The following is a 25,123-nucleotide window of genomic DNA, read 5'->3' on the forward strand; positions in this document are numbered from 1 at the left end:
GGCAAGACGAGGCGGTTGGGAATCAAGAAACGATGGGGAAAGGAGGGTGGGCGATCAAGAAAGGCAAGACGAGGCGGTTGGGAATCAAGAAACGATGGGGAAAGGGGGGTGGGCGATCAAGAAATGGTGGAAGGGTGGAAAAAGGTACCAAGAAATGGCTTTCTTGAACTGTAACAACCAAGAACCCTCCAAGAAAGAGGAGTTCTTGACAGATCCGGGGTGTGCTCCCTCGACGGAGCAGATTTCCCCGGTTGATGGCGTGTCGTCGACGCTTCTTGAATCTCCCAAGACCCCCGGAGTAATCTCGACGAAGGCCTCTTTCGATTCTTGATGGCGGCGGCTTCTTGAAACTCTTTCCTCACACCGGAGTGATCTCGACGGCGCGCTTTAACACATCTCCCTCGGAGTGATCTCGACGAGGAGACGTGGGCTCTACCCACGGAGTGATCTCGACGTGGGTTGGGGCTAGCCAAACCCCCTACACTACTCTCTACGATAGGGGGGGAGACGAATTGTGAATAAACTTTTCAACAATGACTCCAAGGTGTTCCTTGGGCATGCCATCCCCTTATATAGTGAGGATGGGTGCCAAGTGAACGTGGGAGAGGACGAACCGTCGCGAGACGTGGTTCGGCCTCCCTTACAAATTCAAAATACAAACATAAAAAGTAAAAATGATGAGGACGGGGCCCAACAACATTGGCCCAGTCCACGAATCCAAAAATACAAACACACATGAAAATGAGCATAAGTAAAAAGATAAAAGTTCTTACGCGGGGTACTTAAACCCCGGGTGGCGAGCGTCGGCGCGAGCTGCTCGGCGTGGCTGACGACATCCCGTCGCGTCATCCTCGAGATGGTTCTTCGTCATCGTGGCGTCATCCTCGAGATGGTCCTCCATCACCTCCTCTCGAAATTCAGCTTTTAAACCTAGGTAAAATGGAATAAATTACCATTTTACCCCTAATTAATAATTAATTTATATCTATCGACACAGGCTTGATCTCAATGATCCAACCATACAGGTAGAAAGAGGGGATCAATACGAGCAAATCCATAAAAAAATCATCTCAATCGGACTTATGGATTAAAAGTTATGAATAAATGAATTTAAACCAATGTGAGCCATTGGATTAATTCATTCATTTATTTATTTTTTCCTCTTAACTGCAGGCTGAGGTGTCGCCCTCTTATTGGTGGCTCCAATTCAACTTCTTCAGGCGGGTGCTCTCTTGTTGCACCACGTACCCTCTGGCAAAAAAAGAAAACCAAAACAAATATTCAAAAGTCAGGATTTGCGTACATTTTGATACGCACCTTTGCGTGCGTCTGGACTTGAAAGCTTCTATTGGTAATTTGCCACATCACCACCTATGCCTGCGCTTAGCATGCGTCGCACGGGCGGTGATCGTATCGCAACTAGCCTCTATCATTGACGGCCGTCAGATTTTCATCCAACGGTTGCGATGAGGCCACGTCGTCGCTCCCAGAAATTGCCTTGAAATTTACGCATAAATCCTTTGCAAAATAAATAATTGCCATCCAACGCCGCCCAAAAATATTTATAGATATACCCCTTTGAGCATTCTCTCTCCTCTGCTTTTTTTCTAAAACTTTAAAACAATTAGTAAATTATTTGCTATAAAACCCTCGAAGATTTTAAATTACATCTTTACGTCTGTAGTGGCGACCGAGAGCTGTTTTCAGGGTCTTTTTGCAACGAAACTTTGCAAAAAGGCCCTTTAAAGTTCAAAAATGATACAAATACTTTTTTTTCTTAGAATAAATACATTTCCTCTTCAAATAAATCTCAGAAAAATGCTAAAAATTCGTAAACAATTCTAGAAAATTCACTGATTCATCCCCATGCTGATAAATCTCGAAATTAAATATTAAATTGCCATTTTCATTCAAAAATAGTTATTTCGAGCTCCAATAAATCCTTTAAAATTCATAGAATTAACAGAAAATTAGGGAAAAATCAGAAATCACTTGAACACAATATTTTCATGTAAATATATGGTAACAACCCCATTTTATGCTCTTTCAGTGCATAAAATTGTGCTAATAACATGAAATAAAGACTGAATTTTGGGTGTTATCATATACTCCCCCTACTTAGACATTGCTAGTGCCTTAGCAACATCTAAGTATTTTGCCGCATTATCATTGTTTTCATCCTGTAGGTCAGACAACGGGTGTTGGAAGTGTTAAGTGTATCAATCACAAGCTGAGCTAAAACAATAAATGACAATTTGAGCCACGACCTTTTCAGGAACGTGGAGTTCCTTTCTCCTTGGTTTGAATGCCTAAGTGGATGAGAAGGGAGTGTACTTGTTGCTAGGTATGACGCTATACTCCTAAGGTAATCTCCCTTCACACATTTGATACTGGCCTCACATCTCTCGCAAACAAGATCACTCTCTCCCGGGGTGGCGGCCACCTACTAGTCTCTCCATTAGCCTTTTCTCCTTCCTAAGAGAATAGAAGAAGCCATTTCCTCCTCCTGTTATGCACAGAATATGGAAGATAACTAGAAGAATATATGACGGACTTGTAAAGAATGTGATGGGGAAGATGGAAACTTTGTGAAAGAGTTAGGGTGAACGTTAACATTGAGAGATTTATGGTCCAATGGGTGTGGTGCTACCTAGGATAACCTACTCCTCATTTTGGGTTGGCATTTCTTCCATTTTGACTTGCTTCTATTTCCTGTAGGTCAGTTTCAGCCACCCTTTCCAAAAGATCAAAGACTTCATCCTCATAAGCCATATAGAACGAGCCACCAGCTATTTGATTCACTTTACTTTTAAAAATATCAGGAAGTGATTCATAAAAAATTTCAGCTAGCTGACATTTTTCTATTCCATGGTGAGGGCATTTTTGGATTAATTCATTGAACCTTTCCCATGATTCATTAAATGCTTCATGATCATGGGGATAAAATTTCTGAATTTCTTTTCTATAAAAATTAGTTTTGGAAAGGGGATAAAATTTATGTAGAAATTTATTCTGCATTTCTTCCCATGAGTTAAATGTTATGCCTAAATTTCTATACCATGCGAAAGCCTTATCTTTCAAAGTAAGAGGAAAATATTTCATTTTTAAAGCTTCAGTAGTTAAACCAGGAATATTTTGAGAGGAACATCGAATGTGAAAATCATCAAAAAATTCTAAGGGGTTTTGAGAAGAATGACCAGTAAATTCAGGGAGAGAGTTAAGTAGGGCATTGTCATACCTAAACATAACCCCCTCACCTACATTGATGTTGATGCCGGTTTGCCGTAAACTTCCTGATGGAGTAGATCTATCCAGCATCTTCCTTCTCCTCCCTTGTTGTGGCTGACCATCTTCTGCCATATCGACTTCTTCTTTATCTTGAGCTGTAAGTGTTGCTAGAAGAGCAGGATATTGAGTGTCTAGATCTTCCTCAACACTAGTCCCAGCCTTAGACCTTGTTAAGACCATCAATCTCCAAAAAAGTAGTTAGAAGTACCGTTTGTTGAGGGTTAGCTGCCCTCAACTTTGGCAAAAGAGGAAAAAATACAAATTCACTAAAAACAATCACCGTGCTCCCCGGCAACGGCGCCAGTTGATAATTGAGATTTTGGGGTAATTAGTGATGAGTTAATTTCACTAATTAGTGTCGTTGGTTTATCCGAATTAAAACAACAAAAATTTATAATAACCTTACTAGCGTAGGGAGAGTAAGGGTCGATCCACAGGGAGCAAGGGTTTTTTTCTTAGGAATTTGTGCTTTAGTTATGTATTTTTTTATAATTTTAGAGGTAGGTTTACTACATATGAAGATAAATAACTAATGAAATAAAAATATATAACAAAGAAAAATAAAATATTATTATAATATTATAATAATATTAATAGGCAGAAAATAATTTTTTTGTATTTTTTAGGAGTATTTGAAAGCTAAAACAAAATAGGAAATGAAACAGTTTGGCGCTCTGGACTTAGTCAAAATTTGGCTAAGTCCGGATGCCAAATGGGGAAGGTGCCTTGGTGGAGAAGAGAGAAAAAAATGGACTGTACTAAAATCACTCTAGAATGAGTTCTAGAACGAATTTTAGAGCGTGGTTGGATGCACTGGAACCGTCTGGATATTGGCTAGCTGATCCAAGACTAACCAGAAGACAAAAGACGAATAGAAAAGAATAAAAAAGGAGAAATAAGAAGGTAACCTCTTTGTCACACCCGCTAAGGTCCAAGGGACTTCTTCTTCTCCTTTCCACCAGCTTCTTCAGCCCTGGATGCTTCCTGCTCAGCCTGGCACTCACTGAGGTGAATGGATCTATGACTCAATTGCTCTTAGGCCACCAAACATTACTTTGGATTGAATCACAAGATGAATTTTACAATAGGGTGAAGGGGTTTATATAGGGAGAGAGAGCAAAGGAGAGCCATTGGATTTTTAATACAATGGATTGCCAGATCTTCTTTTTAGGGTCATGATCCACGTCCATTATGGTCCTCCAATCATCATTGAGACCTTTGAAATACCCCCTGTACGTTCAAGGCTTCTTTCCTTAATTAGCATTAAAGGTGCTATCTTTAAGTCTCCACCCTTGGATGTTTTGTGGATTGAATGGCTGGATCTTCTTCTCTGGCTTGGATCCACGTCCAAGGTTGTCCTCCAATCATCATTTAAGCCCCTGAAATATTCATAAATAATCATGACTGGACCTTCCCCTTGCCCTCCTTTCTTTGGCCCAACATGCCTCTCATAGTGGGCTTAGTGGAGCTTCCTTAGTGGGCCTTTAGACTAGAGCCAACTATCTTGCTTTGGGCCTTCTTTCTTGGCCCAGAGTTGTGGCTGAGCCTGCTCCTCAGGTCCAAATAGCTTCCTCTTCATTTAATTATTCCCTTTATTCATGAAAGTTTCACCTAATTCCTGCATCTTCCACATAAACTAAGAAGAGAGTGAGATTCATTCCACTTAACTCATTGAGTTAAGTGGGGTTAGTCCCACAAATGATAATAATTAAGTCCAAATTAGAAAAAGGTGATTTTGTTTCATGATGTTTCACAACTTAACATAAATGTTGATAATATATCCAGATAAAGATAAAGAAGTAGATAAATTAGCTGAAATTGCACACATATATTACTATCATTTTGGATTTATCAGCGCGCAGCACTGCCGTCAGTCAAGCACCACTTACGTGCTTCAAGGGAAAGGGCATAGAGCTAGCCAATGTCCGTTTTTGGCCCTCCTGATCGATAAGGGAGAGGCCGAACAGAACCTGAATGGAGAGCTGGATTTGTTACCCGCCGATGACTATCGTGTAGACGAGGCGATTGCAAATGGGTACGACTGACCCAACCCCCGAGTCGGGTACATACAGATAGTGGATGTCGGTATGACTACGGCGCCGGCTCCACACCCTAGCATTCGATGCCATGCTAGCATTATTGCCGACCGCCCAAGCACTAGTGGGATGACCGTCCCACTTGATGATTACTCGCAGGTTAACATGGGCCTGTCCCGCTAAGGACAGCACCAATGACCGACACTACGCTACGAACATCCGTCTTCTGCATGTTTGTCTAGATCAACGATAAAGCGTGTAAGTTGACGGTGGATAGTGGCACTTGCATCAATGCCATATCGAACGTGATGGTCACCCAACTAGGGTTGCCGACCATGCCTCATCCTACGCCATTCGACGTGTCGTGGGTTGATGCTTCGTCACTACCGATGAAGTGACAATGCCATGTCCCGTTGAAGATGGGGATGAACAATGAGACCGTCTTTTGTGACGTCCTTCCTATGAAAGTAGGAAGTATCATCTTGGGTTGTCCCTGGATCTATGATCATGACCTCGCCATAGTCGGCACAACGAACACGTGTTTGTTTCTTTATAAGGGATGACGGGTCACGTGGTACCCTTACATCACAAAGCCAGGAGCGAAGAGTGCCGCCGCCAAGACAGTCGGGCTAACGATCATGTGCTATCTCGCACCGCCTCAAGAGCCAGGATACAAGGAAGACAACGTGTTATCGTGTCTAACCAGCCATGCCACCAGTCTGGCCGCCCATGCCACTCGGTCAGAGTAGACACGTAACATCCCCATTGGCTTCGTTAAGGAGTTTCCTCGACCCGATGCGGACCACCCGCTCTTCCACAGCCAGGATGATGAGCGGCAGACGCGTTGTCACTGTCGCACCTTCCGCAAGGTAACGGCCAACCGCCGTTGCCTCACCCTGCGTGCCAAGCACCCGCCTATCTCCCCGGAGGCCCATGTCGCCAAGTTAAGCCCACCCGAGATTGCTAATGGCCAAGTCCCTAATCGACCCCCTACCCTAGCACTCGTAGAAGGTCCTCCTTTTGCATCTGCCGAGCATATTTTGTCATTGCATCATCATCATCATATTACACCTTCATATAGACATGCAAAGTACAAGCACACTGCCGACTCACAGAGCCGACTCCGAGTGTCGGATGTGGAAACTGAGTGTCGGTGAGAATTTGGCCAAAGATCTATTCTTCCGGGCCGGCCACAATGCTACATGTTCATAGCGCCGGCCCGTCCTTGACCCTCCGATGAGTGGGCAGATACACCTACTTTGCCAAAATCCCTCCTTCGTGGGGGACCAGCTCCACGTCTAACGTGGCGGGTCCGATCCTGTACCGAGCCCCTTATCTTCCCTCCACCCTTGCCTTTCTAAACCCCTTTGATGCGAGGGAGTTTGCCGCGACCACTTCCCCGGTGATCTCGCTTGATTGGCATGAGTCAGTCGATCATATACTGCTTGGGGTAATTGACGATGCAGGGGACAAGGTACCGCGAAGGCTCTTATGTGCAGGTGCGGAAGCCCCAATCACCATGGAGTGCGACATACGCTAGCGATGACCAGGCCCTCACCAGACGCCACCGCCAGCTACCCTAACTTGACGTAGCCGAGTTCTTCCGACCCAAGGAGGATTGATGGCGCACACCATCAAGGATCACCGACGACGTTGTCCGCACCGCCCGACACACTAATCGAAGGATGGGTAAAATTGCTCGATTATCACTTTTTTTTTCATCGCTCTTTTCTCATGTTTTGTCTTTTCCCATTCTCGTCACCTTGTTGTCATCGCATTCACGATGTGTCATGTATGTCCGTCTTCGTTGTCATGGGAAGGGGCCCCTAGTCCTTTCCTCTTTCCCTTTTCTTTTATAATTTGAACCTCCCCTTTGTATTTGTAATGGGGGGCCCATTATATAAGCGCCCCCTAATGGAGCCTTTTCTCCTGTTGACCCACTTAAGGGGCCCTTTGACCTCTCCCCCTTTATAAGGGAAGAGGGGGCACCCTAATCCCTTAGACCAGGAATTTATCAAGTTGTTGTTTATCGTGTTCTTAGTCTCACCCTCTTGAGAGGAAAGAGAGGGTAGAAGACAAAAAAAGGAAAAGAAGAAAGGACATTGTAACGGGGAAGAAGATTTGGCAGAATAGGCAAGGACGCTGGGGATGCTTTCGCCCCTTCTTGTCCCACCCCCTTTTGCCTCTCTTGATCACACCTCTAGGCCACATCTATCGTGGTTGTTCTTGTCCGGAGCCCAGAAGGTTTTCCGCAGGCTTCTTGCTTTGCCCCGTCCTTCCCTAGGTGCTCTCGCGCCCTCCCTCCAACGCGAGTGCCCGAAGGTTGTCTGGATCTTCACCCACGCAAAAGTGTCTAGCTTGCTAGACTTTTGCGGCCTATCGAGCGTTAGGCCCTATGGCGACGTCTCTCTTTGCTGCCGACTGGAAGCGACCTAGCTGATTCGCCGCTAGTCAATGCACGCTACCCTCTGTAGGCCGCGTTATCGCGACCTGTACCATGCGACGAAGACTCGGAGACATCCTTGGTCACTCCGCATTGTGAGCATGTGGATCCACCAATATCGGACAACCCCTCCCACTACAAGGTAACGTGGATTGCACTATGGAATCGATGCCTCTCCCTCCTGCTCGACCGCCTATTTGGAGACGCCCTTTACCTGTTCGATCACGAGCTTCAACCACATGGGTGGATGTTTCCCCCCTTCTAGCACGTCTGCCGGGCTGCATTCCCCTACAGCCTTCTAGCGTGGGAGTCGCTGCATTGGTCGTGCTGTGTTCAATCATCAGCGCTGTTTCTGTGGTCGTCGCAGTCGCTGCTGGATTATTGCTCGCACAGACATAGCATCCTGAAGGGCACGTGATAGCGGTCGTTGGATCTACTTGGACCTTATCGCTTGGATCGCAAGGTTGCCGCCCACCTCTCTAGTCTTCATCTTCGACTCCACTAAACTGCTCCTACGCCATTATGCTAGTTGAACTATCGTTGCTCTCTGGTGCCTTTCAGCCACACTTGCTCCGACCGCCGTTGACCGTCGACAACACTGCTCAACCAGCGACCGCCGACGAGGTACACCATCCTCTCCCGTCGCTCTTTTATTTATTTCTTGTAGTGTAGTTTCGTCTCAACTCTAGCGCGCTTGGGCTAGGTAGGTGAGAGAGGTCTTGAGAGAACTATGACCTTTGACTGTCTTACTGGTATGGATGAGTACGTCTGTTACGTGCGAGCCCTATGGACTGAGTCCGTTCAGCGGTAGATGCCTACGTTGCTCCGACGAGGCTCGAGAGGTCACCGTCGTCGTCACCTAGCGACCTTGTCCAAGCTCGGAGCTCGGTGCCTCCCTTAAGTCAGATCCTGCACGTACAACACGTAGGACATTCATATTTCATCGTAGTTACATTGACCCATTAGGGTTACCTGTCGGACATCGACACCATTGACCTTCGATACCACACTATCTTTTATCAGCACTGAGCCATCATACTCGTCGACCGAACGACGTCCTAGATGATGTCCGACATCACAATTGGGTTAAATCGATCCTTAGTAAATTAATCTTTATGATGGTATAATTAATTAATAACGTGGGCCAATGATTGTTATTGGGCCACTAAAGTTGTTAAGTCAAACGATATATGGGTCTAGAGGGTCACACATGTAAGGTCATAAGGGCATTGGTGGATATATTTTAATTTTATGGTTTTTGAGAAAAATTTTAAGTCAATTATAAAGAGGGAAATGGCTCTCATTTTAATCACCTATGCAAGACAGATTTGAGAGCCCTCCCTTTCTCCATTCTCTACTTCACTCATCCAAGGAGAGCATCTTCATGGTAAGGTAACCTTCTAGATTTTCAATAAGAGCTGAAGAAGAAGACATGGAGATCCAAGTGCTAAGTGATCACATGGATACTTCTAGAGGCCGAATGTGTGAACGGCTTCAAAATGATCTCAGGGCGGCAAGGTCAAGGGTGGAACAAGTTCCCCAAAAGGTATATTCAATGTTTGATTTTAAAGATCGATTATGAATCTATTACCACGCTTCTGCATCCATGGAAACATATTTTCCATGGACGAACCAAGGCACAGAACCCAACAGTTTTCTCCCCTCCTTCCTCTTTCTATCCATACCTTTTGATCTATAAATAGAAGCTTAGATTAGAGGGAAAACCATCCTTGAAATTGTTTCATACTCATGAGAGCTGGTTGAAATATATTGAGTTCTTGAGATCCATCAAATGTGTTCTTGGTGCCTTTGGTTTGTGTGATAAAGCTGTGGAGAAGAGGGGGAGCTCCGAGCACTTGAAAATTGTCATGATTCTAGTGAAAAGTCAATATCTATGATAACCATCTTTTCCTTCCATTGATCTTTCCCAACAAATTCAATAGCATGATATGATTCTATGATCATCTTTCAATGTCACACCACCTCCACACGAACCCATAATCATGTCTCTCTATTATCATATCATTCACTCACTCAATCATTGTTGTATCCCAAACATTCTCAACATCACTCACATAATACTTCACATCATTCTAGTTTCATTTCCTATTTTATTTACTAATTTCAAGTTTGAATTACAAATATCTACCAGAGTTGAGTTGATATCACAATCTCGCATATTATCTTCTCGTCATTAACACCTCATATTGATAATCACTATTTTGAGAATATTGAATCCTTAGTCATCATTCCTGTGTAGACAATCTATATTGACATAGAATTGGAGTGCACACCCATTACAAAATGGTAGAGCAAAATGTTTTATTCTTCTAGTCCGATTGTCTATCATTCTATAGAAACAAAACTCTGAAATATAAATGGTTTACATTTCTCCTTGTGTGCTTATTGTTCCAACTTTCACCGTTTTATAGTACAACACACCTCAACATACTTCTCACTTTTGTAATCGTAATTGTTTTTTGATTTTTATGGCCTCTAATGTAAGACTTGACTTTACAAATAGTTTGTCTCCCTACTTAGAAAACAGGTCAAATCATGAAATGCCAATGATGAACCAGAAATAAGGGTTAAATATGTCGTTTATGGCTTTTGGTTTATAAAAAGATATTTATAATTTTTTCATGGGCATAGACTAAGGGTCAAGTCCATGGGGACAATGTATTGAATAAGTAAACTTAATCTTTCCTTTCCTTTATTTATGATTTTCATATTTATTTTATGAATTAATCTAGGCTACTCGTGATGTTAACCTAGGAAAAGGGACAAATATGCGAGTTAGAAATAGAGGCAGATCATACTAACCATTTTTTCATGTTTCCAACAACCCAAGTGATGGTGCCGGCCCGTCCGAGACCACAGGACCACCGCTCGAGAAGTCGGCATCGCCTTCGATCTCGCCACTGACTCACATCCAGCCTGCAAGACAAGCCAAAGCGACGATGAGCGCACCCGGATTCAGATATCCCGGATAGCGGCGCGCCCCCCTTCGATCCCATTATCTTTTTATTTCTATTGCGCTTCTCGTCTTTCATAGTTTTGTCGTCTCATCTACATTGTAGTGAGGGGAAGTTCCCATATGAGGATACCTTCCCCTCCCATCAACCTTGTGGGCCTAATAAGCCCCTTTTATTTTCTTTTCCCTTTGTAGTTTAAAGGGCCCATTTATCCTTCCTATATAAGGGAGGGGTGGGCGCCCCCCCAAGACCACACTTCAATTTTCATTGAAAAAGTATAACGTTTGGAAGTCAAAGAGTCACTACGTGGAGGAAGAAGGAAGAAGGAAGAAGGAAGAAGGAAGAAGGAAGGAAGAAGGAAGGAGGAAGGAGGAAGGAGGAAGAAGAAGAGGAGGAAGAGAGAGGAGAAAGAGTGGCCGACGCCGCCGCCGTCCTGATGCAGGACCACCTCTGAAATGAAGTCCTGCCGTCACCGAGGGTTCGTACTCGGTGTCAACGGCGCGTCGGTGCGTGACGAATGCTCGTAGAGTTCGTCGGGCACGAGAACCCTACGAAGGCAAGCTAGGATGAAAATGATCCGGGATGGAGTGTAGTACGTGCAGCTGCTGACGAGCCTGGAGAGGCTGGCGTCCGGGAATCGATCGGGTTGCCGGAGATGGGTAAGGGGACCTCCTGACTCCCGTCCGAAGGGACGGGGTCGCTACGGCACCAGGCGGGATTTACCCCGCCTGACAGTGCTCGCACGTGACGGGCGAGCATGACTCGCACCAACCGAGGAAAGACTCTCGAATAGATGTCGTCATCACTCTTCCTGTCACACTCACCTATGTCTAACTCGAGCGCGGTGGGGGCAAAGAAAGTGTACTGAAAGAAATAAATGACGAGACGATGGGAAATGGCGTACCTTGTAGTCGCCCGAGGACTCGTCCTCTCATTGTACCGGGTTTCACTGGGTATAGCAAGGCGCTGGGCGGGTCAGTGACAGCAGCCAAACTGGGACCGTTGGATGCTGGCCGGTGGTAAATGGGAGGGGACGAGCAGGCAGCTCGGAGGGCAGAGGATTTCCCACGTAGATGGGAGGCCCTGCCAACAAAAGCAGGGACTAGCAATTCTTCAAGCACGCGGGGCGTGGCAAGAGCAGCGTGCGCATCTGGAGGACTGCTGGCTAAGCGGGTCAGCAGGGGCAGCACGACCAAGTGCAGGTCGGGCGCCGGGGCGCCTGACGCGCAGAGGGCGCGCCGACGACATGGGCGATCGGGGAATGCACCAGCAGGCGGCGCGACGGCAACCGCGCGGCAGCGGCGGCACGACACGTCCGGGGCGGGCGGTCGGACATCACGGGCGTGAACACGGTCACCGAACTGGGAGTCTGGCGGGGACGTGCAGTAGGCGAGCGTCCGCGATGCCGGTGAACGGCCGACGGCAATCAACTTAGTCCAAGGAAGTTATGGCCGCTAGCGATGGGCGGATAACTGCCGGTGCTCTCGGAAGTGTCCAGTGACGGGGCCTGATGGTGGCGAGCGGCGAGGGGTCCGAGAGCTGTACGTCGCGGTGAGGAGGCATGATACCGATCATGGCGGTAGCAAGACCGGAGTGGTGCAATGGCTGGCAGTATGATGGTCAGTGAGCGGCGGCCAGTAGGTGCACAGGCGGCGATTGCGGTAGCTAGGAACGAGCAGACAGAAGCTGCCTGGGCGGGTGCAATCCGTGGTGCCACTGATGGGGAGTAACCGTAGGGGAGATGGCCAGTTGACGAGGGATCGATAGAGTGCGGGCTATGCCGGAGTGCAACAGGCCAGGGGTGAACTGCAGGCATTCGGGGGCCAAGAAACTACTCGCGGACGGTGGATCCGAGGTGACACCCGGCTGTGGGGGAGCGCACAAGCGTCACGATAGCGCACCGTGACGCCGGAGCTCGTTTGAACGCGCGGGCGTGGGAGGGGAAAGCATGCACAGCTCGCAGGCGCGCGGGCGTGCGCGTGAGAGGCGCAGGGCGCGCGGCAGCCCGTACCCTCCCTTTCCACCCTGCCTTCTCCTTCCTCTGCTCTTCCCGCTCTTCCTTCTTCTGTGTCTCCTTCTCTTGCAACTTCACTGATCGTAACCCTAGCTCGATGGGGAGGTGGCCAACTCTTTTAAAAAGAACGATACTTCAGAATTCATCAAAATAACAGCGTACCTGATTTAGGGCAACCCTCTTCCCTTATATAGGGGGGAAGTGGGGTGACCTGCTTACACCAAAGAAGTAGATAAAGAGAAAAACCTAAGGACACCTAAAGGGAAGTCCAACGACCTAGGACCAAGGAGATGGACAACAAGGATGAAGGGGGTGACGAGGGAGAAGGGAGAAGGAATCAAGGCAGGATTATCCTCTCGCCTAACATGCGATCGTGACGAGTTTAAAACAGCAAATGACGAAGACGGAAGCAAAACGACGAGTAAAGAAACGACAGAAAAAGAGTGATACGGTGTCCATTACCCAGAATACTTGAATTCGGGCGTGCATACCATCGCCTTGGCTTGCCGAGCCGGCTGAACGTGAACCGCCAGTGCTATCGAGGGCGACAGGGACGTCTCTAAAGACGTATCCGGGGTTGGGGCTGGTGTCGTCGGGGGCGACGGTGACGTCTCCAAAGACGTTCTGGGAGTTGCTGCCAGGGCTGCGCCATCAATCCTCTTGGAGTCGGAAGAACTCGACTCCGACGAGTTAGGTGCGTTGAAGGGCATCGGCTAGAGTAGATCCGGTCGAAGGCAGCGGAGCTCTGCCTTTGAGATCCACGTGTCGTCTGTGCTAGGGCGTCCAAGCCATCGTACCAAGAACCTCCTCATGATCTCTTTCCCTACATAGTCAATTAACTCCTGCAGTACACAGTCAATTGCCTCGTGCCAATCGGGTGAAACAAGCGGGGGAGTGGTCACGGCATGCTCACTCACACTGAATGGGTCTAGAGAGGCCGGGGTGTGGGGTTGAGGAGGGGTTCGGTACAGAGCCAGATCCACCACGTTGAACGTGGAGCTTATTCCCCACGTAGGAGGAATCTCGACTACGTAGGCATTTTTGCCCACCCTTCGGAGGATTGAGAACGGGTCGACACTATGGGCATGTAGCTTCGTAGCTGTCCCGGGAGAGTATCTCTCCAATCTAAGCCTAACCATCACTAAGTCTCCCACATTGAAGACTCGAGGTTGGCGGTGCAAGTCGGCAAACTGCTTGTACAATGCATTTTGGCTCGTGATCCTATCATGAATATGCTGATGCAATGCAGAAATATGCTGGGCGAATGCAATGCCGTCCTTAGATACCCTAACATGCGGGTCAATAGGTGCTAAGTATAGTGGGCGACGAGGCGCCTGGCCATAGACGATCTCAAACGGGCTCAACCTGGTGGTGCAATTCACTGAGGAGTTGTAGGCGAACTCGGTGCGAGGGATGATCAAATCCCATGTCGCGAGGTGTTCGCCCACTAAAGAGCGGAGTAGGTTGCCCAAGCTACAATTAATGACCTCCGTCTGACCGTCGGTCTGCGGATGGTAGGCAGTCGAGAACTTTTTTTTTTGGCAAAAAACACGGTGCCGGGTACGGCCAACCCCAGGGTTGTGCCCGCAGACCAATCCATCCATGCCTTGGATGCCACCCAGGCGGTTTTTATTTATAAAGTGGAGTGTTTTTCATTGTTTTTAGGCGTGGAGCGAGTATATATTTCCCAATTACACTCGGATCCCACTCGTCCACGCCCATTTTAAAGGAAAGAAGAGATACATAGATGATACCTCACAGGCACTCGGGAAAGTGTGCTCGTCGTCGTCCCGTCGGAGCCGCTCTGCGATGACAATGTACTGCGGGATGTGTCCTCTCCGTCGTCAAGAGGAATCGAGGAAGTTCATGCTGACGTGCTAGTCGAGGCGGGCGCTGTCCACGCCTCTAGCTCTAGCAGTCCACGCAATCCTCCAAACCAGCGGGCCTGGTGTCACGAGGATGCGCCGTGTGCCGAGGGTGGGCATGCCAAGACGATCGAGGCGATAGCAGCCGCGAGCCATGGGGGGGAGCGCCTGACAAGTATGAAAAAGAAAGAAGGGGGTGCGTTTGTGTACCGCGTGGTTGGCGAGGGCATCGTCTGTTTGGTTGCCCTCTCTCAGCCGATGACGAAAGCAGGCTATGCGGGAGCGACATCGCATGATGTCTTCCCACGCACGACTGAGTCGCCACTAGGAGCATGTACCTAGACGAAGCATATCAACCAATATCTGTGAGACCGATTCTACGATGATATTGTGAAGGTTTCATTCCTCATAGAGAAGTAGACCATCACGAATCGCCATAGCCTCGGCTACTGTATTAGTTTGGATGCCATGAAAAGAAGAGAAAGCAAAGAGTATACTCCCCGTATGGTCTCTGAGGATACCTCCTCCCCCTGCTTGTCCCGGGTTCCCTTTAGCCGCACCGTCCACGTTCAGTTTGAGAATGCCTATTGGCGGTGGGAGCCAATAAACAGCTCGATACTGGATGCGTGTAGCGGCGGGGGTCGCCGGGATGCCAATTGAGCAGAGGAGATCTCTCACGAGTGCTGAGCGGCCGTCTCGAGAGGGAAGCAGAGGTTAGATGTGCCGAAGCCACAGCTGAACTCGTCTCATGATGTCCACGCGCGCATGGGCGAACCTGCAAAACGAGATGAATTTCGCCCCTTCCAAATCTCACATAGAAGATAAGCTATGGTGATGCGGAAGATGGGGCTCCGTGGAGAGCGGGTTGACGAGAGGATAAACTTGCCAAAACACTCAGACGGGTTCAGAGGATGAAGGCGATCGGTGATGAGGCGCCAGCATTCCACAGCTGTCTCGCTGTGGAAGAAAAGATGGTCCATCATTTCCGTGTGTGGGAGGGTGGGACAACAATGGCAGTGGGAACTAACAGAATATCTGATCCGAGTCACTCGGTCATCAGTCGAGAGGCCGCGGTGTAAAAGTCTCTAAAGGAAAAAGGAGATGCGCGTATGGATTGCCGGATACCAGATGTGGCGACCCCACTGCTGTAGGGGGGATTTCACATGGAAATACTCCCAAGAGGAGCGACACGTGTAGGCTCATTGGATGTGAGTGTCCAGATTGCACTATCAGAACTAGAGTCGATTGGCGTAGTCTGGACCTCGGGTAAGGTGTCCAAGGGAAGACCGTGCTGCTCCCATAGGTGTAATGTGTTGCCTCTAAGCAACTAGGTCACATTGAGTCTCACTCGGTGTGGTACAAATTGTGGGTGGGAAGCGAGTGGAAAATCAGCATGCCAGGCATCGTACCACGTGCTAATGTTCCCTCGGCCAATATACCAACGTGTGGCTTGAGCCATCTCAAGCCAGTGTCGCTGCCATATCTGCCATCTCTTAGGGCCCCGAATATCTATCTCGCGACGGGCCCATTCGCCGTATTTGGCTAAGATGAGACTCCCCAATGGGGAGTGTGTGGTACGCATACGCCATACTAGTTTCTTTTGAAGCATGTCCTGAACGTCCGAGAGGCGTATGATCCCTAGACCCCCTTCATCCGTCGGCCGACTCGCTTTCTCCCAAGAAACCCAATGGTGGCGGCTCTCTCCCTCGACGTGACCAGACCATAAGAAGCGCGCACATAGGCATTCCACAAGGTGGAGAACAGTAAGAGAGAGTGAGTGGACCGCAAGAGTGTGTAGCGGGATACTCATGAGGACATGTCGGATAAGCTGGGTCCGTCCTCCTGGGGATAGGAAACGAAGTTTCCATCCCTCTAACTTCTTTCTAAGCTTGCCCAAGACGGCATCAAAATAGTGATGATGAGCGGGGCCAAGAAAGATAGGGCATCCAAGATAGTCGAATGGGAGGTGTCCTCGTGAGTATTGTGTATAAAGTTGGAGTAGCTCAGAGCGCCTTATAGTGGTGGAAGGTCCCACGATAAAGCTACTCTTCGAGGCATTGACTAGCTGGCCCGAAGCTTACTCGTATGCTGTAAGGACACTCATAAATTCCTTAATGGATTTTTTAGATCCATTGAGAAACAATATGGCATCATCAGCAAATAGTGAGTGCGAGAGAATCGGGCAACCCCTCTTTGTAAAGTATGGTTGGATGAGGCCTTGGTCGATTGCTCGGGTGAGCGATCAGCTGAAGACCTCCTCCATCAATATAAAGAGGGTAGGTGAAATAGGATCACCCTGCCTGAGTCCACGCGTGGCCTTGAAAAAACCAGTGGAAATTCCACTCAACTCGATCAAAGGCCTTCTCCATATCAAGCTTGATGATGACATTGGAGCCCCGGATATGAGTGTCTATAGACTGGGCTACCTCATGCACTAGTGTGATACTGTCATGGATCTATCGACCCTTGACAAAACCACACTGTTCTGGTGAGATAAGTCTGTCAAGGAAGTGCCCTAGTCGGTTTGTAATGATCTTGGATGCGACTTTATAGCATACATTACAAAGATTGATCGGGCGGAAGTCTCGGAAGGAAGTTGGAGTGTCCACTTTTGGAATGAGCGCCAAAAAAGTGGATTTCCAACTCCTCGCGAAGACTTTATGCCTAAACACCTCCTTGATAGCTAGCACCAAGTCAATGCCTACAATATCCCAGCATGCCATATAGAATTCAGCGGTGAATCCATCCAGAACTGGGGCTTTGTTATGGCCCAAGGAAAAAACTATCTCTTTGATCTCCGCTCGTGTCAGGGTGGCTACCAGAAGTGCGTTGTCTTGGTCGGTCACTAGGTAAGGTATAGAGGAAAGAAGATCCTCGCTCATAATTGTGGGTTGTGAGGAGAGGAGTGAGTGATAGTACTCCACTCCGGCAGCTGCTAGCTGGGCAGGGTCCTGGCCATACGTCTCTAGTAGGGTCGCATAATTCGGGCGCGCTATGTGTCGGATCGAGGCGTGAAAGAAACGAGTGTTTCTGTCACCCTCTCGCATCCATTGGATACGAGATTTCTGGAGATAAAATATCTCCTGCCGTCACATGGCATCCTCAAGCTGCTCTCTGAGACGTAGCTGGCGCTCTCCCATATCATCTGTCCAACACTCCTGTAGTTGGCGGTCAACATTAACTAATTCCTTCTTTGATTCTTCGACCGGTGAATGAACGTCTCCAAAGACATGACGGTTCCACCATTTGAGGTGAAGCTTGAGATTCCTCTGTCGATAACTGAAGTTCTCCATAGGTGATGTAGAAATAGAACCATGCCAATGGCTACGCACATAACTATGGAATTCTCTATGTTCTAACCACATGTTCTGAAATCGGAAGGGTGGTCGACAGACCCGTTGACTCAAATCTGGGAGGAGAAGGATCGGTGTGTGATCCGAATAAAATCTTGGGAGAATCTTGATCGTCAACGTGCAATGCATCAAAGCGGTACTATTGGTAAAACAACGATCAAGTCTTTCGTACATACACGCATCTGCTTGACGTTTATTGCACCATGTCTACTTTTTCCCAATGGTAGGCGGCTCCACTAGTGAAGCCTCGTGGATAAAGTCATAGAAGGCTTGCATGGAACGTAACCGAGGTGGGCGGCACCCTTGTCGCTCAGTGATGTCCCGTATGCAGTTGAAGTCTCCAGCTATAAGCCAAGGTCGATCAACCGACTGTGAATGGGAACGGATATGTTGAGCAAGTTCCTCCCATAGGGCCTCCTGCTCGGTGGGTCTGTGCGGGGCATACACGACAGTAAGTAGGTAGGGCTTTGGGGGGCATGATACGTCGAAGGTGGCGTACTATGTCCCTTCAGCCAAAAATGCAATCGGATATTCTCACTTCCAAAGAAGCCGGAGCTTATCCGATGAATGGCAATAAACATGATCCATCCCGAGTTTCCTTGCGATGTAATGGGACAGATCCGATGTAATCATCGGCTCAAGAAGTCCCACTATACCTATGTTATGCCTATTGATAAGGGAGAGGATATGTGTTTGGGTGAGAGGGTTGCCAATCCCTCTACAATTCCAAACGAGACTGGGAATCATAAATCTATCTGCTCGCGTGACGCACCCGAGATCGGGTGTTGTATGTGCGGCGTGGAGGTGAAGGTGAGGCATTCGAGCGGCGTCCCGGACAAGGGGAGGTATCCATATTAGAGTCCTTCGAGAGGGAGACATCGTCCTCCTCACCTGTGGAATCCCGACCACTGGTACTGCTACACATGTCCTCTAAAATAGTGAATGCGGCTTGACAGTTTGTCAAGAAGTCCACATGCTCGGAGGGTATATGTGATGGGTGAAGGATGGGTGCGAGGGGGTGGAGGGAGGTGGATCACGGGGTGGTGGAGATGGGGGGTGGGTGGCTCACGGCGTAGTGGAGATGGGGGGGGTGGCTCACGGGGTAGTGCAGAAGCACAGGGTAGTGGGGATAGAAGAGGTGGTGAGGGGCGATCAGGGGCGGGGTGTGTGAAGGTGAGTGGCTTGAGGAAGAAGGTTGGGGACGAGAAGAGCTGAGCCGCGAAGATGGGCGATGAGAGGGAGCGAGAGGAGAAACATGGGAAGGTGCACAAAGGGGGGATGTGGGAGAGGGGGTGGTTGGTCTAGGAGAGGCGGTAGGTTGGGTAGTGGGAGGGATGGTACTAATGGGACGATCATCCGTAGTGAGGGTGCTAGCCTTAGGGTCCTCAGGTACCGCCAGTAGGGCAAAAGTATTCGATGTCAGTGTGGAGACACTACCCTCCTTGCCCTTACGGGAGGAGGCATCTTGAGGCCGTGGTGGGGTTTTGGGGCGCTTCTCAGTACCCTTCTTCACCCACTGTGAAGTAGAGGGGGCACGCTTAGCCGTTTGAGGCTTAGCTGCCCTGCTGGCTCGTGGGAGAGAAGGTGATACAACGGTGGGTTGCGCCGATGTAACCACAGGGCGCGAACCGAATGACGATCTCACGGTAGCTCGTTGCCCTTGGGTGGCGGAGATCATAGCAGCGATGTGGTCATCGTAAGCCAAGGGTTGGAGGTATTCCTCCTCAGTGGTAGAAGTCTGCGTCGCCTTTTGGCAACATGTGTGGAGGGTATGACCTAATACGGTGCAGTGTGTACAAAACCTCGGAAGGTTTTCGTACACCACAGTCTGACGGATCATCTCATCGCCATTTTGAATGAGTATCATACGATGTAGGGGGGCTAGTAAGTCAACCTCAACACATACTCGTGCATAGTCGGGATGGCTAGAAAGTTGGACATCCTTGTCCGCACGTATGAAAGTGTCGACCGTGCTAGCAAGAGATTCCAAGGTGGTAGTGTAAGAATAAATGCAGTCGTAGGCCAGGAAATCCAATCCACACCGGGACGGAGTGGGGAAAATGTTGCGTGAGCTCCCTGTCTGCTCGGCTGTCCAGCGGTAGGTATGCATCGTGGAGTCATTGATCATCCATGTGGTGCGGCTCCAGGCCCGTCAGAAGTCATCCTCAAGCTCGAAACGAATAAATACGCTCTTGTGATTCCTTGCTCCAATGACCACCGGTCCAAGGAAATTCTCTAGTGCTACATAGACTCTCGTGATGTCATCTATGAGCTGCCGCTTCGTAGCGAACCGCCTGATCAGTGTATAGACGAATGGCGCTGCCATTCACGTTACCTCCTCCTTGGAGAAGATAACTAAGCGTACCCCCTCAGAGTCAATTTAACCCTAGTCAGGATCGAGTCATCATAGAGAGGGGGGAGTGTAGGTTTTGGAAGTGAAGTAGTGGTTGATGTAGGTGTGACGCCCGCCACTCTCGCTGCCCAAGTCATCTTCGGGAGTGATCCCGTGCCGTTAGAAGATACTGTAGCCTGTTTGAGGGGGTCATCGTTGGCCAGGGTGGGGTGGACATGGGCTCCCGTGTCCAGTTGATGCAAATCCCTCGTGACAACGCCTGTCCGTGCATCTAAATCGGTGGGGGCTGAGCAACCAATTCGGCTTGGGGCAAGTTACTGGAGTCATTTTTGTTGACTTGGTAAAGGTTGACTGATGACTCTCAATATGTCATAAAATTATTAAGGATGCTCTGAGCATCAAAGTGTCATTTGCATACATTAGTCCACATTAGTCACATTTCATGTGCATTATTTTCCTACTTACTAACCCCACTTGATTCTTTGAATCAAGTGGATTAGATCTCACTTATTGGATTAATGAGTTCAGATGTGGATCAAGCACAAAGTAGAAAGCAAGTGACCAAGAGGAGCTGGCGAAAATTATAAGGAAGAAAAGCCCTAAAAACTCCAAGAAGCACAAAAATTAGAGAAACCTATAAATAGCCTCTTGAGAGAGCATTTTAGGTTGTCCAGAATTTCTGTCTCAACAGGTTAGGGCTTGGAGAAGGAGAGTTCTTCACCCTCCAAGAGCTGATGAGCATTGGAGCTGGAGAGAAGGAGCAAGTTGAGGAGTAGCTCGGGCTAGACGACCTCCACCTCGCCGCAAGGATCGTGACACAAGGTTGGAGCAATTTCCCAAGTTTAAGTAACTGTGTAATTCTCTCTCTATCAGACAATCTAGGTTGGGTTGGAAGATTCACACCAGTGGTCGTCCAACGATTCCAACAGAAATTGTTCTTCTTTTTGTTTGATTTAAGTTTATAGTTTGTTTAAACCGATTCTCTTTTTGTTTCTCTTCAAATCCTCAGTTTTCCAATTGTGTCTGGTTTGAATTCGGCCTTAGTGGGAGCAGCTAAGGCCGTGCACGGCAAGGCTGCGCGCAATCAAGGCCGCCCGCAGCCAAGGTCACGCGCAGCAAGGCTGCGCACAGCCCACACAGCGCGCAGACCACGGTCGCGCACAGCGAGTGCCGCCCGCAGGCCACGCCCGCGCACAGCAGTTGCTGCGCGCAAGCCGTGCCTACACGCAGCAAGGCTGCGCACTACACACGCCGTGCGCAGACCACGTGAGGGGGGACCATCCACTTCGAAAGCCCTCCTTCATCCACTTCGTCACGTGAAGGCTCACACCTAAGTTCCAGACTTCGGAGTACCCGGCCTCGTCAACGGCCCAACAAGGTTTGACGTTATCTTTACTTGCATTTTCTCGTTTAGTCGGCCATGTATATCGGCCAATTATTTGCTTGTTTTGTTTACTCGCGCGTGTCTGAACAATTGTACAAACCTGCACGTTGCGTGTGTGTCAGCGCACGTGTAGGTATCGTCGTGTGACGCTCTCCCTCTCTCCTATTAGGGGGCCCTACTCTTTAATTGGGCCTTTCTCTCCTTTATTTTTAAGGGGACAAGGCCCATACTTGCCCCTATAGAAGGTGGGGGCCGCCCATGGGAAAGGGGAAGGAAAAAAAACGACTCAAGAAAATGTGATTTTTAGCTATTTTTCTGATTTTTACTGTTTTTTTAGTTTTTGACATATTTATGAAAATGCCACTGCAAAGTTAGGAGAGAGAGAGGGAACCCTAGAGATCGTCGGAAACCGCCGCCGCCATCGCCGGTAACCGCCGTCTCTGCCACCATCACTGGAATTCAGGCAACCATTCGTGAGGCTGCTCAGCATCGCCCCTCGTCCCCTTCAGGTCACCAGCGGCCATCGAGGGCCGCCAACGGCCACCGAGGGCAGCCAGCGGCCACCCATGGCCACCAGCGGCCACCCTTGGCCGCCGATGACCGCCCACAGCCGCCAGCGACCGTTGGCAAGCGCCAGCGGCCGCCCACGGCCACCAGCGACCGCTAGGGCCGCCCACGGTTGGTAGGGCCACCCACGGCCGCTAGAGCCGCCCACGGCCGCCAATAGCCACCGAGGGCTGCCAGCGACCACCCACGGCCGCCTACGGCCACCCTCGGCCGCCAGCGACCGCCCACGGCCGCCAGCGACCGCCAGCGGCCGCTAGTGACCGCCCGCGACCGCCATCGGCAATCGCGGCGCTAGGCGCCACGGCCAGCGGCCACCCGCCAGCGCCGCCCACAACCGCCAGCGACGCCGCGCCGCGATCGCGGTGGTGACCGCGGCCACTAGGGCCGCCCACGGCCGCCAACGGCCACCTTCAACTGCCAATGGCCACCCACGGCCGCCAGCAGCCGCCCGCGACCGGCAGTGGCGACCGCGGCTGCTAGGGCGGCCAGAACCGACCGCGATCGCTGATGACTCTCAATATGTCATCAAATATTAAGAGTTTCTTGAGCATTAAAGCATCAATTGCATCCACTTAATCCATATTGGTTGTCGTTCATATGCATTATTTTCCAACTTACTAACCCCACTTGATTCTTTGAATCAAGTGGATTAGAACTCACGTGTTTGATTAATAAGTTCAGATATGGATTAAGCATTCAATGAGAAATGAAGTTGATCAAGAAGAGCTGGCAAAAATCAAGAAGAAGAAAAGCGCTAATTTCTCCATTAAGCATGTTTAATAGAAACCTATAAATAGCCTCTTAAGGGCTCATTGTAGGTTGTCCAGAATTTCTTTCTAAAGAGGCTAGGGCTTGGAGAAGGAGTTTTGCAGACCCTCCAAGGGCTGATGAGCATTGGAGCTGGGAGGAGAAGCAAGCTGAAGCATATCTAAGCAAGAAGATCACCAACTCGCCGGAAGGGACGTGACACAAGGTTGGTGTGATTGAGTCGGGTTCAGAAATTGTATTCTTCTCCCTCTTGGACAATCTCGGTTGGGCTTGAAGCACCCTGCAAGGTTCTTCAGCATTCTCCCACCAGAGTTGTTTATGTTTTAGTTAATCTAAATTTTTTGGTTGTTCAATTCGTCCTCCTTGTTTTCCCTCAAAAATCTATAGTTCTCTACTGAATTTGCACTGGAATTGTCATACGCAGCCAGCAGCCAAACTGCCAGCAACCCAGGCCTCAGCCTAGGTCGCCAGCAGCTCAAGCTGCTAGCAGCGCTGCGTGCGCAGCAACTGCCCGCACGCAAACGCCGCCTACAGCAGCATAGTGCGCAGGCACGCCCGCGCGTAGCAGCTGCCTACGCGCAACCGCCGCTTGCAGCAGCATCGCGCGCAGCAGCTGCCTGCGTGCACACGCTGCCAGCAGCAGCCACGCGCAGGCGCCGCGCTACTCACAAACGAGGCGCGCCTACGTGCAAGCTGCGCCCTTGCGCAGGTGCACGCCCGTGCACAAACACCCGCTGGGTGTTTGTGAAATTGCCTCAAAGGGGCAAAGGCAAATCCTCAGTAAAGGAAATCCTTACTGAAGAATTTCTAGACCGAGACTTTTAAAGAAAACTCTTTCATTTGTACTGGAGATCATTTACCAGAGCTTTACACTTAAATATAGAGGTTAAAAATACAAACTGAATTGAAAATAAATTACTATTGATTTATCGGCTCTCTGTGGGATGACACCTTACTCGCCCTAAGGCCGTGAGGTTATAAATATTGTTGCATAAGCTCAATCCTCACACGATTAACCAGTAATTAACTAGTAAAAACCACTAAAATCGAGCTTATCAACTGGCGGCGTTGCCGGGGAGCACGGTATTACAGTAGCAATTTCTTTTTCTTTTTTTTTCAGTCATTATTTACTCATTCTCCTAAAGCTGCAGGACTTGAAAATCCTCAGCTCATTGTCTTTCTAACTTTCTCCTGAAGTTCTATGGTAGTGACAAGATCAAAGGCTGGTGAGAGATCTGCAGAGAACGTTGCGCGAGACGCCACTCCAGAATCTACAGTCATAGAACCAGAAAATCAGTAGGAAACTATGGCAGAAGAAGGACGTCAACAAAATGAGAGGAGGAGAACCATGCTGGACAGATCGACGCTCTCTGAAAGCCTGCGGCAAACGGATGTGAATCTGAACATAGGTGAGGGTATCATGTTCAGGTATGATAGTGCATTAATACACTCTTTACCTGAATTTACTGGCTTACCTACACAAAACCCTTTAGAATTCCTAGATGATTTCCCTATTAGATGCTTTTCCCAAAATGTTCCAGGTTTATCTACTGAGATGTTAAAAATGAAATATTTTCCTTTGACATTAAAAGACAAGGCATTCTCCTGGTATCGTAATTTAGGAATTACTTTTAATACTTGGGATGAGATGTAGGGAAAATTTCTGCAGAAATTTTACCCTCTCTCCAAAACTAATTTTTATAGAAGGGAAATCCATAATTTCCATCCCCACGAAGGTGAGGCTTTTAGTGAATCGTGGGAGAGGTTCAATGACCTGCTAAGGAAATGCCCTCATCATGGAATTGAGCACTGTCAACTAGCCCAAAGTTTCTATAAATCTTTGTTAGATTTCATGAAAAATAAGGTTAATTTAGCCTCCGGGGGAACATTTTATACTGCATATGAAGATGAAGTTTTTGATATTTTGGAGAGAGTTGCAGAAACTCATCTGCAGGAGATTGGGGCAAATCAAAATGGGAGAAACCTGCAACCCAAGAGGGCAGGAGTTCTGTAGGTCAATGCTAAGGAGGTGGAGCTGCAAGCAGGCCTAAGAGAAACCAATCAAAAATTGGAAGAG

The 25,123-nt window shown here is 48.7% G+C and overlaps 1 non-coding gene and 1 pseudogene across 1 annotated transcript; one reads left to right on the top strand and one right to left on the bottom strand.

Moving 5' to 3' along the window:
* The first annotated feature begins 2,863 nt into the window (after window positions 1–2,863).
* On the top strand, window positions 2,864–2,957 carry LOC144714076 (small nucleolar RNA R71; annotated as a pseudogene).
* Window positions 2,958–24,740: 21,783 nt separating this feature from the next.
* On the bottom strand, window positions 24,741–24,849 carry LOC144714089 (small nucleolar RNA R71). Its single transcript, XR_013584243.1, has one exon. It is a non-coding gene; the product is annotated as a small nucleolar RNA R71 (small nucleolar RNA).
* Window positions 24,850–25,123: the final 274 nt, after the last annotated feature.

Source organism: Wolffia australiana, chromosome 16 (genome assembly GCF_029677425.1).
Source record: "Wolffia australiana isolate 7733 chromosome 16, ASM2967742v1".
NCBI lineage: Eukaryota > Viridiplantae > Streptophyta > Magnoliopsida > Alismatales > Araceae > Wolffia > Wolffia australiana.